Here is a 14,659-nt window from a genome sequence, read left to right as displayed (position 1 = left end):
TTTGATGACAAGCAATGCTCCTGCTACACCAAACTGTGCCTAGGAAAAATATTTTTTTTCCACCAAAATTTTTGATGACCCCGGGGTCATCGGTTTTCTGGCCTGAAACCCATTTTTCCAGGATCGCAAAAATCCTCTCTCAATCAAGTTTCTTGATGCTCTAGGGTTTCTTTAGGTAACAAGCAAAGCTCCTGCTTCATCAAATTGTGCCTAGGGAAAATATTTTTGATGACCCCGGGGACATCGTTTTTCTGGCCTGAAACCCATTTTTCAAGGATTGCAAAATCCTCTCCCAATCAAGTTTCTTGATGCTCCAGGGTTTCCTTAGGTGACAAGCAATGCTCCTGCAACACCAAAAAGTTTCATCGCAAAATATTTTTTTCCCACCAACATTTTTGATTACCCCGGGGTCATCGTTTTTCTGGCCTGAAACTCATGATTCAAGGATCGAACAAATCCACTCCCAATCAAGTTTCTTGATGCTCCAGGGTTTCCTTGGGTGACAAGCAATGCTCCTGCTACACCAAACTGTGCCTAGGAAAAATATTTTTTTTCCCCCAAAATTTTTGATGACCCCGGGGTCATTGTTTTTCTGGCCTGAAACCCATTTTCCCAGGATCGCACAAATCCTCTCCCAGTCAAATTTCTTGATGCTCCAGGGATTCTTTTGATGACAAGCAATGCTCCTGCTACACCAAACTGTGCCTAGGAAAAATATTTTTTTTCCACCAAAATTTTTGATGACCCCGGGGTCATCGGTTTTCTGGCCTGAAACCCATTTTTCCAGGATCGCACAAATCCTCTCCCAGTCAAGTTTCTTGAAGCTCCAGGGTTTCCTTGGGTGACAAGCAATGCTCCTGCTACACCCAAATGTTTCATCGCAAAATATTTTTTTCCCACCAAAATTTTTGATGACCCCGGGGTCATCGTTTTTCTGGCCTGAAAACCATTTTTCCAGGATCGCACAAATCCTCTCCCAGTCAAGTTTCTTGAAGCTCCAGGGTTTCCTTGGGTGACAAGCAATGCTCCTGCTACACCCAAATGTTTCATCGCAAAATATTTTTTTCCCACCAAAATTTTTGATGACCCCGGGGTCATCGTTTTTCTGGCCTGAAAACCATTTTTCCAGGATCGTACAAATCCTCTCCCAGTCAAGTTTCTTGAAGCTCCAGGGTTTCCTTGGGTGACAAGCAATGCTCCTGCTACACCCAAATGTTTCATCGCAAAATATTTTTTTCCCACCAAAATTTTTGATGACCCCGGGGTCATCGTTTTTCTGGCCTGAAAACCATTTTTCCAGGATCGCACAAATCCTCTCCCAATCAAGTTTCTTCATGCTCCAGGGTTTCCTTGTGTGACAAGCAATGCTCCTGCTACACCAAAATGTTTTTAGGAAAAATATTTTTTTTCCACCAAAATTTTTGATAACCCCGGGGTCATCGTTTTTCTGGCCTGAAACCCATTTTTCCAGGATCGCACAAATCCTCTCCAAAATCAAGTTTCTTGATGCTCCAGGGTTTCTTTGGGTGTCAAGCAATGCTCCTGCTACACCAAATTGTGCCTAGTGAAAATATTTTTTTTCCACCAAAATTTTTGATGACCCCGGGGTCATCGTTTTTCTGACCTGAAACCCATTTTTCCAGGATCGCACAAATCCTCTCCCAATCAAGTTTCTTGATGCTCCAGAGTTTCTTTGGGTGACAAGCAGTGCTCCTGCTACATCAAAATGTTTATAGGGAAAATATTTTTTTCCCACCAAAATTTTTGATGACCTCGGGGTCATCGTTTTTCTGACGTGAAACCCATTTTTCCAGGATCGCACAAATCCTCTCCCAATCAATTTACTTGATGCTCCAGGGTTTCTTTAGTTGAAAAGCAATGCTCCTGCTACACCAAACTGTGCCTAGGGAAAATATTTTTTTTCCTCCAAAATTTTTGATGACCCCGGGGTCATCGTTTTTCTGGCCTGAAACCCATTTTTCCAGGATCGCACAAATCCTCTCCCAATCAAGTTTCTTGATGCTCCAGAGTTTCCTTGGGTGACAAGCAATGCTCCTGCTACACCAAACTGTGCCTAGGGAAAATATTTTTTATCCACCAAAATTTTTGATGACCCCGGAGTCATCGTTTTTTTGGCCTGAATCCCATTTTTCCAGGATCGCACAAATCTTCTGCCTATCAAGTTTCTTGATGCTCCTGGGTTTCCTTGGTTGACAAGCAATGCTCCTGCTACACCAATCTGTGCCTAGGAAAAATATTTTTTTTCCCAAAAATTTTTGATGACCCCGGGGTCATCCTTTTTCTGGCCTGAAACCCTTTTTTCCAGGATAGCGCTCATCCTTTCCCAATCAACTCTGTTGTTGCTCCAGAGTTTCCTTAGGTGATCAGCACTGCTCCTGTATGTCCAAACTGTGCCTTAGGAAAAAAAATTTTCCAACTAAATTTTTGATGACCCTGGGGTCATTTTTTTTTTTGCCACAAACCCATTTTTCCAGGATCACCCTTATCCTCTCCCAATATTCTCTGTTGATGCTCCTGAGTTTCCTTGGGTGAACAGCACTGCTCCTTCATGTTGAAACTGTGCCTGGGGGAAAATAAATTTTCCACCTTAACTTTCAATGACTCTGGGGTCATCGTTTTTCTCGCCTGAATCCCATTTTTCCTCATACGCCCTCATCCTCTCCCAATCAATTCTGTTGATTCTCTGGAGTTTCTTTGGTTGACTAGCACTGCTCTTGCATGTCCAAACTGTGCCTATGGAAAAAAAGAAATTTCACCTAAGTTTTTGATGACCCCAGGGTCATTGTTTTTCTTGCCAGAAACCCATTTTTCTAAGATCGTCCTCATACTCCCCCAATCAACTCTGTTGATGCTCCAGAGTTTCCTTGGGTGAGCACCAATGTTTTTGGTTCGAAACCTTAATTTTGAAAATTTAGGTTGAAAATTTTTTTCCCCCCTATGTAGGTTTTTGACATGCAGGAACATTGCTGGCTACTCAAGGAAGTTCAGGAGCACCAGCAGAGTTGATTTGGAGAGGATGAGTGTGATTGTGGAAAATTGGGTTTCAGGCCAGACGAATTATGTCCCTCGGGTCATCGAGAATTTAGGTGGAAAAAAAGTTTTTCCCTAGGCACAGTTTGGACATGCAGGAGCAGTGCTGGTCACCCAAGGAAACTCTGGAGCATCAACAGACTTGATTGGGAGAGGATGAGTGCGAACGTGGAAAAACTGGGTTACTGCCAGAAGCACTTTCCTATGCACAAAAAATGTTACTTAAAGGGCTTCAAATCACCCCCAACTGATGCCAGAATAGATAAAGAGGGCAGTTTTTGAAGAAATGCTAGTGGGGGGCAACCTGCTGGCCCCCCTAGCTACGGCCCTGGCACACAGAGGGAAGGAGGATATTTATGGTAAGTTCTTTTCAGGGTACGATGCTTAAAAGGAAGACTTGTCATGGTAAAAGAGGACATCTGGTCACCCTGAGCCCACAGGTGTACACATTTGATCCCTGTTGTGTATATGCAACATTGGGCATAAATGGCTTTTAAACACTGACTGGGCATGTGGACAGCAGGCAAAGAGGCCAGGAAGGGGACTTGGGTTGACTCTCCAGTTGTTCAGCATCAGCTTGGCTTTGCAGCAGGGGTTCCTCCACAAGCAGGCTGAAAGCTGAAATGAAGCTTATCTGCAGGAGACCACAGGCTAGTTCATCAAAGCACAAAGACCTTCTCCACCCCCTCCCCACACCCACTCCCCAATCTGTCATTGAAAAAGGTAGAGGGGAGTGGAAGAAAAAAATGTGTGGAGGAGAAGGGTGACTTAGAGCAGCATTTGGTAGCAACTGTTACCCTGCACATGCCTGATCTCGTCTGATCTTGGAAGCTAAGCAGGGTCAGGCCTGGTTAGTACTTGGATGGGAGACCGCCTGGGAATGCCGGGTGCTGTAGGCTTATACCATAGACTTTCGAGACTGAAGGTTGCCAACCTTCGCAGACTGTGGGTCAGGACCCACTAGGTAGGACGTGAGCCAATTTCAGGTGGGTTGCATAGCACCCAGCTCAGCCACCATTGAAAATGCAGAGCTGAAAATATAGGGTGCAGAGATGCTGGGCAGGGCAGGCTCCCCGTGGGAGAGAGGCTTGGTGCTTTGCCCTAATAGGTGGGATGATGGAGCTCAGGGCCACAGCTGTGGGACTACAGCTGCTGCAGCAGAAGGTTTTAGTGCACACAGGACACTGTCCATTCTAGTGTGAGCAGAAATATGACGGTGCTCATTTTCACAATGCTTTTCTATAATTAAAAAACAGAGAGGAGTGTTTGGTTCCCCATATTACTGTGTCCAGCTACTGATGCAGAGGTGGACCTGGGCTTGGCCTCAGGTAGCCTGGCAGTCCTGGTTCCAAAGACTTTTCCAGTTGTCACCGGCCTTCCCTTGTCCTGTTTTGCCCTCTCCCTACCTGAATTCTGCCTGCCCCATCACCAGCCTCCCCCGCTGTTTTACTCCATCCCCCTTTGGGAAGAGAAAAAGAAGACAAAAGAAACTTTGTATCCCTTGATACAATTCCTCTCTCAAGCCCGCCTGCCTCCCTTCCCAGCAGGCCTGTAAGAGTGAGGGGAACAGGGTGCATGGAGTCAAGGGTCCAGAAGTTCTTGCCACCCTGGGTCCTGCTGGATACTGGTGCTGCCGTGTGGTCAGGATGGCAGCAACTGTTACCCTACAGGTGCCCGATCTCATTTGAACTTGGAAGCTAAGCAGGGTCAGGCCTGGTTAGTACTTGGATGAGAGACCGCCTGGGAATACCAGGTGCTGTAGGCTTCTACCATAGTCTTTCGAGACTGAAGGTTGCCAACCAAACGTGTGGTCAGGGCACCCCTGGTCCAACTCCTGGAAGCCCACCCCCCCCCCGAGACAGCCACTTCCACCACCATTCTATGACACTGCTATTGCATCTTTTTACAGACAAAAAAAACACACACGTGTACAGTATGACACCACAGACTTGTGAACGGTGAGCAAAATAAAGCAAGTTATTATTTGTTTCTCAAGTTGCTTTTACAATAAGAAAAGACTTGTGCTTCAAAATATGTTGCTCAAAAGGAGGGCAGCCCCCTTGAGAACGGGAATTCACACCCAAGGCTTCACCTCTCCAGGAGTATTTCCTCACGAACATCAGCCTGCAAAAGAACAATTGCATTCAATATAGATTTTTCGCAAGACATTTCCGAAGTTAGACACAGGTCCAATCTCACCACCTGCCTCTTAAGTTCAGTTCATCAACAGGTAGTCCATCCTTTGTCTCCAGCTTTAAGCCCTTCTGTCAGATGAGCAGCAAAGGGTTCATCTCAGGCCATTTTAGGAGGCCACGTCTAGGCCCTACCCTTTACCAGATTATTGCCCCTCTCCTCCATTATTCAAGGGTTGGCAAATTCAGACATGAGCATGGTCCAGTCCTGGAATAGTCTGCCTTGTGCAAGAGCTGGCTATCCCCTGTTGGAGATCTTGAAGCAGAGTCTAGATGGCCACCCGCCAAGGATGCTGTAGCAGCTCCCTGCACCAAGCAGGGGGGTTGGACTAGATGACCTCTACAGTCCCTTTCAGGTCACACTCCATGTATAGGTCTGGCCATTCCCCAGATGGGAGACTGTTTAGAAACCTCCATGGAAGCTGCCTGGAGTTCCATGACAAAGACACAGACAGTGTACACACACGAAACAAAATACCATGAGTGTGATATCAAAGGGGTTCCCACTTACTTACAGCCTGGCTCAGTTTTGTCAAGACTGGGATGAGGTGAAGCAGCTCTTGGTCCTGAGGATCACCCAGCCACTGTGGGATCAGGAGCACATTGGCAGGCTTGGCAGAATGGGGGGGGGGGGGGGGGAGAGAGAGAACACAAATACATCTTCTTTAGGGTGATCTATATTTATGTCCTTAAATGGTTTTCCTGAAGTGTATCCATTTTGATTTCCATTTATCATTATTATTTATGCAGTGCCAGCATCAAGTTTTTAGGAGCTCAGTAGAAAGTCCTGCACCAAACCTCAAAACTATTCAGCAGTAGCTTCTCCCACTTGGGGGGGGGGGGGCAGGGAACCCTGAAGGGACTGACCTGGGCAAGGGGGTTGTGGTTGGGTGGTTGATAGTCTGACCTGATAGGTGCAGCACCTTGGCCAGCACCTGCCCTGGCTGATCCTCTACTTCATGCTCTAGAGCAAGGGGCACCCAAACCCCGGCCCGGGGGCCACTTGCGGCCCTTGGGGGCTCCCAGTCAGGCCCCCTGGGAGCCCCTAGTCTCCAGTGAGCCTCTGGCCCTCTTGCTGGAGCCCATGCTGGCCCAACGCAACTGCTCTCAGCATGAGGACGACTGTTTGACCTCTCACCTGAGCTGTGGGACGAGGGCTCCCTCCACTATTTGCTGTTTCTTATCTGTGATGCAGCAGTGGCAGTGAAGGAAAGGCCGGCCTTGCTTTGTGCAAGGCCTTTTATAAGCCTCGAGCTACTGCAAGACCTTCATTCATTTATATGAGTTCCATCTCTAATATATTCATTTATGAAAATTTATTCAAATTTGAAATGCAAATTAATTCTTTTTCCCCCGGCCCCCCCGACAGAGTGTCAGAGACATGATGTGGCCCTCCTGCCAAAATGTTTGGACATCCCTGCTCTAGAGTAGCTTTTCACAATATTTGTCCCCCACCGCACCACTTTGTAGGGTCTACCTATCAGAAGTACCACCAGAAGTAACTGATGTCATAAGAACATAAGAACAGCCCCACTGGATCAGGCCATAGGCCCATCTAGTCCAGCTTCCTGTATCTCACAGCGGACCACCAAATGCCCCAGGGAGCACACCAGATAACAAGAGGCCTCATCCTGGTGCCCTCATCCATGTCATCAAGAGACCTCAAGTGACCTCAAGATAACAAGAGACCTCATCCATGTCATCGCCAGTGACTTCTGGATTAGGAGGCCAAATGCCATGCCACGAACAGTGGCTCAGGGTGGATGGGAGGGCTTTTTCCAGTGCATGAAAAGCACATGCTGGAGCTCAGCCCACCAAGCCAAGCCACCTATTGCTGCTTGTTGCACTGCTGGTTTTGCTGTCGGGCAGTGGGGGTCTGGGGGTCCCATGCATACCACCGGACACCACCTTGAGTACCAATGATGGTACGAATACCACTGCTCTAGAGCAGGAGTGGCCAAACTGCAACTCTTTGACACATGTGTGGCTCGCAGAAATATGTTGGCTGAGCTCCTTTTTTTGCATCACAATTAATAGAAAAGGTAAATTAAAAAAAAAACATTTCAAGCTTTGTAATTCTTTATGGGTCTAAACTAAGACTCCATTGGATTAAAACCCAAGCTTAATGTTCACGGGGAGTACTGTAAGTATATTTAAGAATTAAATAAAACTTAAATATTGTGGCTCTCAAATATCTGAAGAAGTTTTATCACATGGTTCGTAAGCAAATTTGGCCACCCCTGTTCTCGATCCACCTTTTACCAAAAACTTTGTCAACGTGTGACACTCAAGCTGTGGGGTGTGTGGAGTGCATGTTTGGAGAATGTGGGGGGCTATTTGGTAGGGAAGGGTACTTGGAGCATGTGAGGGGGGGCTGTTTGGGTAAATAGAAGCTTTGCCAGGAGGTCAACCTGAAGTTTGTGGCCACACTGACCACATGGTGGCCAATGTTGACGTGGTTAAGAACCAAGCCTGATCATTACCTGGTAAGGAAAGGCTTCTATACATGTTGCAACTGCCACGATACTGTCCAGGTCCCTCTCTAACACAGAGAGATCCTTTATGTAGGAGCCCTGGTGACAGAGACAGTCCTCTTGATACAGCTGGTACCTGGCAGAAGAGACAATGTTGAGTCCGGTGCCATTTGCTTGCAAGGCTTTTGCCAAATTGCACGAACTCCTCGACAGCGCCAAATGGCGCTGTGGAGGATAACAAGTCTACCATGGCAAGAATTTCTGCAGCTCTCCTTTGTTTGGTGACCAGGATGGTCCAAGAGCCATAGGGGATTGATTTGAGGAAGAAGCAAAGTTGGCCCATCCATGAGGCCAATTGAGGCAGTGCCTCAGGCAGCAAGTTGGTAGATAGTGCCCACCTCTTGTCCACTCGCTCACCTCCACTAGGCCTCCTTCCACTCCCTGAAAAGGAAAAGGGGTGGACAGAATGGAAGTGGAAGGTGGGCACCCCCTGTCAATCTGTTACCCAAGGTTACCTCCTCAGTTGGCCTCATGAATGGGCTGGCCCTAGCTAGACAGACCAATGGTTTGACTCAGGAGGAGGTAAATTCCTATCTCTATCCTACACACCTGATCAGCTTCCTCTTTGGTCCAAGGGCCTCAAGAATTTTATCTGCATATTCTCGCTTGGCTGCAGTGAAGATAAAGACCTGAAAGAAAAGCCAGAGAAAGCCAGATATTGAAAGACTGTTGAGGAACATGAGCAAACCTCCTTCAAACGCAGGCACTTACCTCATAGATCTTGGCCAGGGCTTCCAGAAATTCTGCTATGTAGGGCCTCAGCTTTATGAAAACCTGAAAGATAGGAGGACCAAGAAGAAACCCAGATGAGGCAGGGGAAGGCTAAGCAGACCATTCATGACCCTCCTCAGCTCCACCAGCATGAACACCATCCAAAGTTGTCATTTATACAGAGCTGTTAAATGTAACAGCCACACGATGTTGCGTGAAAAGGCAGGTCTCTGCCCAGATGTAGTTACAGTCTAGATCAGGGGTGTCAAACATAAGACCCACAGGTTGGATGCGGCCCCTGGAAGCTATGGGGTAAGGGGAGACCAAGAGGGGGAGAAAGGGAGAAGCTGCCAAGGCATTAGCCCAATTATCACATGGGCCACCCTTTCAGCTGCGCCTCTTCTGCCAAAGCATCACTTTTCAGCACACCTGTCAGCTACTGAGTTGGGAAGTGATGCTGTGGCGGAGAGTGCGCTAACAGAGAGTGCACTAACACAGAGACCCACGTGATAATTGGGCCACATCCTGAAAGTATGATCAAGATTTGTCCATTTTCTCTTTTGTCGCTAACTTGTTTCTACGCAAGAACAAAGTGCTCCTTTCTGGCCGTCGTCTGCTTAATGACATCATTCCCAGTTTAATGATGTCACTTCTGGCTCTCAGCAGGTGCCATGAATGCTCTTTGGCTTACTGTATGTAACGGGTTTGACATTCCTGATCTAGATATTGATTCGGGGGGAGAACCAGAAAGAGGGAAGGTGATGAAAGCAGGATAAAGACATGCAAAGGCTTCAAAGTTAGTTACAAGAGGGAATTGAGACTTAGGGCTGGGTACAGAATTCCATACTGTGTTATCTTTTATGGCAGGAACATTATGTATCTACTGGACTGATTCAGGACCTCCTGCAACCCAGGGTGGCATACCAAATGCTGCCTACCTTTGCTGGCTGATGTGCCAGCCTTTGCCCCTTTCCACTCCTTGGGCTAGAAACAAAGAAGGGGATGGAGATAGTCCGTAGGAGAAGACGGTGCAGGGCTAGAGTGCCAGAGACTTCCTAAGGGCTCAAAATTTTATCTAAGAGTTTCTCAACCTGTGGGTCGTGACCCAATTTCCAGTGGATCCTGCAGAACCTCCAATGAAAACACAGGTAATGGACAGATCAGATAATTAATTGCCCCCAGCCCTGAGGCCAGTCAAAAATCAGATAGCTGCTAACTGCTTTGCAAGGTGGTGTAAAGGAGATAAATGTTTGAGAGGCTGGATCAAATCACTAATCCACTCAAGCCTTGAGGTTATTCATTAGGGCTGCCTCATTAAGAGAAAGGGATTGAGGTTTTTTTTTGGGGGGGGGGCAAATAAAATATTACTAGAAAATAAAAAATTTCTTTCTTTCTAGATCACCTTTTTAAAAGTCCCATAAAGCTAAGTGGGTCCCAACAGAGTGTCATTTTATAAAGTGGGTCCTGGTGCTAAAAAGTTTGAGAACTCCTGTATTTGCTCCAAGCATATTCACCTGATAGCACCTGCCCTGGAAATATGTAGTGGCCGTGGACGCACCATCCCAGCGAGCTGTCAAGGAGGACACCGCTGAAGTTCCTTCCTGCAGGGGACCAAAACAAAAACTGGATTTACATGGTGCTAACTCTGGACCGTACAGAACACAAAACACCGTCACCCGAGCCGTGTTCCTTCTGCACTGCAACAGGGGCTGTGGGATTTGGAGACACTGGAGACTGCACGGGGGCTGGCCAAATTAGGTTTGCGGCCTTTGAGATCTGTATACTTAGCCAAGCAATTGAGACCTCACCACTTCCTGTGGCCCTGCTTGTGATGGTGAACTTCTTGGACCTCACAGAGACTGTGGACTCAATCAGGAGGCTTGCTTGCACCAGTGCTGCCTGCCGAGTCCTGCCATTCATCCATCTTGCTCAGGATTGTCAACACGGGCTGGCAGCCATTTGAGGCGGGGGTATTAAACATTCCAGCCCTATGTGAAGATGCTGCCAGGGGCAAGAAAAGCCTATATCCTACCACTGAGCTCAAGGGTCCCATCACCCTCACCTAGAGGACTGTTGCAGGGAAGAAGGAGAACCTGGGAAGATGACTGTAAACCTTGGCAGAAGTCCAGAGACTGAGCTGCTTGCAGGGTCACCTCTAAGCTGGTAGCCAGATAGGGGAGCAGTGCGGTAAATACTGCAGGCACCACAATACGCCTTGTATGAGGCCCTTCTCACTTGCCATCAGAGCCATTCCGGGCAGCGACAGCAATGCGCAGGTACTCGCCAAGGGCTGCTTACCCAGCACATTGTGGTATCTGCGGTACTTACTGCGGACCCCCCCCCTGCCGCCACACTTCTACTCATAGCCCCTGTGCAACAGTGATAGAACAATGCTCTGGATTTGGCCAAAAGAGGCACTCAACCACTTCCTTGCACCCCAAGGAGCCTTACCAGTCCCAAGACCAAGGTATTCTTTGGAGAATGGCGTGTCTTCCTCGGGATGTTCTTCTTCTGGAGTTTCTTGGGAGTTTCAGGGTGAGCAAACCTGAGGATGAAAAAGAGGGTGGGCAGGAAGAGGAGGAGGAGTTCCATCTTGACTTGGATCTCTCCCTTTTTCCTTCTTTCTTGCTGCTGGTGGTATCACTGATCACCTTCAAGTGCAGCTACCCCAATTCTCAAAAAAAAACAACACCTAACTGAGACCCCCACAGATCCACCTAGTCCACTATCCTGCTTCTGACCGATGCCTCAGACACCTACAAGGAGGTCACAAGACCATGGCCCTCTTGCAGTTGTAATGAATAATATCAACTATTGCTAGACCACTTCTCCTCCATTATTTGGTCTAATTCCCTTTCAAAGCCCTATAAGATAGCAGCCATTGCTACATCTGGTATCAGCACAGGATTATGGCTCCCGAAATTATGGCTTCTTGTGTCAATGAATTCCAGACAATTAAGGTCTCTGGCCTTCATTTCTATGAGGTTATGATCATTGCTTGCATCTGATGATGTGAATGGTAGCCTTCAAAAGCTTCTGCTGCAATAAACTCTAGTCGACTTCAAAGTCCTGCAAGATTTTTTTCTTACACTCCCTATGATGAGAAATTCAATTTAAAATGTTAGCCCATTCTGAAAACGTAGGGAAGGCAAAGTGGTGCAGGGTGGTGCAAAGTGGTGCAAAGAGCTCAACCTACTCACATGGTTGGAGATCCAACTATAGGAGCCACATCTGGAAGGTAGCTTCCTAAATAGGGGGCACCATCTCTTGGATGCCCTGTTGGTGACAGGGAGTCCTCAGAGTCTGCAGGGAAAGCATTTTGGACTCAGAAGAGCCACATGGAAAGAGATGTACAAGTAGATACAGACAAAATGGCTTAGACCAAGTCAAACCACCGGTCTATCTAGCTCAGTGCTCTTGAACATGATGGGCAGCAGATCTCCAGGGTTCCACAAGTGTCTCTCTCAGCCCTACCCAGAGACATTACCAAGAACCATTCTCTTCGTCCACACTGTTGTGAATGCCATTTGTCCTGCCACACACCCACACCTTATCCTACACCAGATGTATGTAATTTACTGGGTAAGATGCTACCTTATATTGAAATCCCTTAACTTAGCTCCGCAGTGGCATCACTAGCTTCAGCCTGTGCAGGATAGACCCCACATAATGGGCAACACCCTGGTCAGTGGGCACAGTGAAGTACCATTGCCCCACCCTGTTGGATTTTTGGCTGTAACTTTTGATAGAATAGAGATATTTCAACACAGTTTGTTTCATTGCATTCTGCATGAAATTACGCATCAAATGATATACAACATGATGGTTTTATTCAAAAACACCAAGATTTAAAACATTTTGACCAGTAGTGGTGTCAACCCCCTGTGCGCATCACCCACTGTGGCCTAATGACGCTACTGTCGCTTGTCACTGTCACACTCTCTCTCGCATAGTATCTTCCCCAGTTGTCTCCAGGTAGGTCTGGAAAAACGAGCTGGAGTTTTTCCGCCCCTTAACCCCCCAAATAGGTATGAATGCATTCATCTGTGTGTACACACACCCTCCCAACTGAGAATGACGCTACATTTAGTCCATGGGTGCGGAAGGGGGGACAGCAAGGAACTGTGGAAGAGAGGAGAGTTATGGGCTGGAGCGTCCAGAGGTGTCCTAACCCATCACTCCTCTTCCACTCTGCCCCCCCTCTTCCATTTCAAAGGAAAAGGAACAATGGTGATCACTGGATGAACCAGGTGCCTCTGCCTCAGTGGGCCTTATGGACAGGCCACCCCTAGCTAAACTCAATCCCTTAGTCTTTGAGGATCTACGAGCTTCATGGCATCCAATCTGCAGGACTTACTTTTGGTCCCCAAGGAAGAAAAATAGGTGGCAAAAGGCAAGCAGGCATCTTCCGTGCTTAAGGCTTTCCTGGAACGAGACATCTTAAAATGACCGTTTCAGCAACCCCTGGAGAAGAGATAGAAAAAGCAGTATTTAGCCTGAGGCCCGGAAACAAAACCTCACTGACATCCCTGGGATTTCTTCCCAAGCAAGGCACCTGTAAATCAAGCAAGGGTGTACAGCTAAGGTATTCAATCTGCGCGTCCCACCGCCCTAGTGAGGCATGGCTAGCCTCCAGGGGTGTCACCAGGCATCTTGGGGAGAGAGGTGGGCAGCTGCTCTGCTCAGGTCAGCTCAGCTGCAGCCTCCTGACTTGCTGCATTTTCGAGGCTGAGAACAAGGTGAGGTGGGTGGGGCAGTGTGAAACATGGTGGGGGGAGGTGGGAGAGAAGGCTGGCTGGGCAGGTAGAGGTGCCGCATCTCAGCATGGAGCTCTCTCCATGTGCAACCTTGCCCCAAGGACTACATTTCCCAGTGTGCCCCTCGCCCTGGCCATCCTGGGATTGGTCAAGGCTGGAGGAGAGAAGAGTGTGGAGGTGCTGCACGTGTCTTTGAAACACTCCTTGAAATAGGAACACCCTGCATCCGCTACCCCCAAATAGTCCTTTTCATATTGTTTGCTATGTGGCTTATCTGGAGGCAGCCTTACACCAAAGTAGATGGCAGGACTGAGCATAGCTCAGTGGTGCAATGCATGCCTTATATGCAGACAGTCTCAGGTTCAATTCCCTGTAGAGCTGAGGCTGGGAGGGCTTGTGAAACATGGTGGGGGGAGGTCGGAGAGAAGGCTGGCTGTGCAGGCAGAAGTGCCGCATCTCAGCATGGAGCTCTCTCCATGTGCAACCTTGCCCCAAGGACTACATTTCCCAGTGTGCCCCTCGCCCTGGGCACCCTGGGATTGGTCAAGGCTGGAGGAGAGGAGAGTGTGGAGGTGCTGCATCTCATCAGCACAGGGGTGCTCCTGGCAAGCTTCAAACTGGGAGGGAAACCTGACCTAGAGAGAGCAGCAAAGCACTTTCCTCCGCTTGGGAAGGAGGGAGCCCAGCCTGCTCTTGGGGGGGGGGTCCAACTGCTCAGCCTGAATCCCTCCATCTTGCCTGGGGGGAATAAGGGTGGCACCTGCATGTTGGGGTAGATGTGTGTGAGCATGTACTTCGGGGATGAGTTGTAATCTTGCTCTGTGTGGCTGCAATCCTAGTTGCACTTTCCTGGGAGTAAGCCCCATTGACTCAAATGGGACTTACTTCTGAGTAGACCTACAAAGGCTTGCCATCTGTGTCAGGTTAACCAAGGATTCCCCCTTCAAAAAAGAAAAAAAGCCACTCTTGATGACTTTGTCTCAAAAATTGAATTAAAAAATAAGAACACCATTCCTTTCCAGCCACCCCCCTTTTTCCTCCTGCCTCCTTTTGGGGGGGGGGGTTACTTCCCATGTTAGCTGCTATTATAAGACAAAAGGCACAATCCTAGCTAGGTCTACTCAGAAGTAAGTCCTATTGCATTCAATGGGACTTACTCCCAGGAAAGTGAGGTTAGGATTGCAGCCACAGTCTCTGGGTCTCAGTTTGCAATTCACAGATGCACACAAAACAAAGTCTTCCCCTCCCCCAGCAAATTGATCACTTCCCCCCTCCCTTTCCAAACCCCTGCAGGTGTGCTGCTAACAAACGCAGGGCACAATCCTAACCAAGTCTACTCAGAAGTAAGTCCTATTTGGTTCAATGGGGCTTATTCTCAGGTAAGTGTGTTTAGGATTGCAGCCTCAGAGTGCTG

At 48.0% G+C, this 14,659-nt stretch overlaps 2 pseudogenes; both read left to right on the top strand.

Annotated features, from left to right (window-relative positions):
* Nucleotides 1-3,833: 3,833 nt before the first annotated feature.
* Nucleotides 3,834-3,950, top strand: LOC136634027 (5S ribosomal RNA; annotated as a pseudogene).
* A 746-nt stretch (nt 3,951-4,696) lies between these two features.
* On the top strand, nt 4,697-4,816 carry LOC136634033 (5S ribosomal RNA; annotated as a pseudogene).
* The last annotated feature ends 9,843 nt before the right edge of the window (nt 4,817-14,659 follow it).

This window comes from Tiliqua scincoides, chromosome 13 (genome assembly GCF_035046505.1).
Source record: "Tiliqua scincoides isolate rTilSci1 chromosome 13, rTilSci1.hap2, whole genome shotgun sequence".
NCBI classification, from domain to species: domain Eukaryota; kingdom Metazoa; phylum Chordata; class Lepidosauria; order Squamata; family Scincidae; genus Tiliqua; species Tiliqua scincoides.
The sequence above is the reverse complement of the archived record's forward strand: the minus strand, read 5'-3'. Positions and strand labels throughout refer to the sequence as shown.